Source organism: Molossus molossus, unplaced genomic scaffold, assembly GCF_014108415.1.
Source record: "Molossus molossus isolate mMolMol1 unplaced genomic scaffold, mMolMol1.p scaffold_m16_p_2, whole genome shotgun sequence".
In the NCBI taxonomy this organism is placed as follows: Eukaryota; Metazoa; Chordata; class Mammalia; order Chiroptera; family Molossidae; genus Molossus; species Molossus molossus.
The window spans coordinates 77,431,101-77,432,422 of record NW_023425355.1 but is presented as its reverse complement, the minus strand read 5'-3'; the positions used below and the strand labels follow the sequence as shown (position 1 = coordinate 77,432,422).

The window sequence follows — 1,322 nt, the reverse complement described above, 5'->3', positions numbered from 1 at the left end:
AGTGACCAAAATAAGAGATAAATAAAGACCCATAGAAAGCTGCACTGATCCCTTAAAAAACAGACTGAAAATGGTGAAAAGGAAAAAAAAACTGCATTAAAAAGAAATAATCTTTGTGTTAATGCAAATAAACTTGGTTCAATTTTGGTGTCAGCATTTTCAGAAGAGTTTGGGAGTAGGGAAAAACCTAGGCAAACTTTCTAAAAAAATAAAACATGCATAGGCCTTCTTCCCTTCTTTTAAAAAAGAATCAGTGCTGACTATGTCCAAACACCTGCTACCTGGCACTCAGCCAACTTGCTAACCAACCATGTGTTTCATCCCCATTAGCTAAGCACCTATCATCCAGAAGATGTTAATTGTTCTTGGTGATTTCGAAAATTTTCCTACAGGATTATTCATGAAAAGGTAGATGTAACCTTCTTTTACAAAAATCTTTACTAAGTAAACTTCACTGTATGCATTCTTGAAATTCCAGAGACATCTCTAAAAATACTTAATGTCTCCCATCCAAGTACTAACCAGGCCAGTGGTGAAGGAACGCAGATGGACTTGCTCCGAATTAATAATGAACTGGGGTCTGATTCTTTCTACTTTTCAGTTACAACTACATCTTTGTGTAGATCAGCAGATCTACATAGAAATGAACAGGAAACTTCCAGCAGGGACAGAAAGGTCACGGTATCTGTGATCTGTTGGATGACTGAGTGGATTTCATCTTGGATAGCTTTCAGAGACTTTTCTCTGGGTGTACTATCCTCTTTGTCAGTCTTCTCACACTAAAAGTCAAACTGCCATCTCTCGAGGACCTCCCTATTTTCAGTGTTCGTGGTGACTACCACCAGTTTCTGCACCGAGCACTCGTACAATCAATCTTTCAATTGTTCCACCACATTGTTTAGGTATTTCATGAGGTCAGGATCAGTGGTTACAAGCAGGGTGAGTCCATATTTCTGTACTTGAGTAAAGGTTTCAGCTGGATAAATGCCCCCGCTGATATAAAATGCTGTTGTTGCCAAATGAGAAGAACTCGGCCACGATGTCGGCGCTACCGCGCAGGGTGATGCCCTGCTCCCGGGCCAGCTGCCGCACCATGGCCAGGCCCACAGCCGCAGCGCTGTGTGCTCGTCGCACACAGAGACCACATACGGCCCACCAGGGCTCACAGCAGATCCTGCCACTCTATTCAAAAGTAACGACCACGCCAGCTGTATGCATGTTCTGTCTCACTGAGTGATTTTTAGATGGAGAACTTTACAGTATACTTTACTGAGCTGTGCGCGGTGTGCCAGTTTTTAGTACCTATTTGGCTTTCCATAGGG

At 42.7% G+C, this 1,322-nt stretch overlaps 1 pseudogene; it reads right to left on the bottom strand.

The window, feature by feature from the left end:
• Nucleotides 1-486: 486 nt before the first annotated feature.
• Nucleotides 487-1,095, bottom strand: LOC118635354 (annotated as a pseudogene).
• Nucleotides 1,096-1,322: the final 227 nt, after the last annotated feature.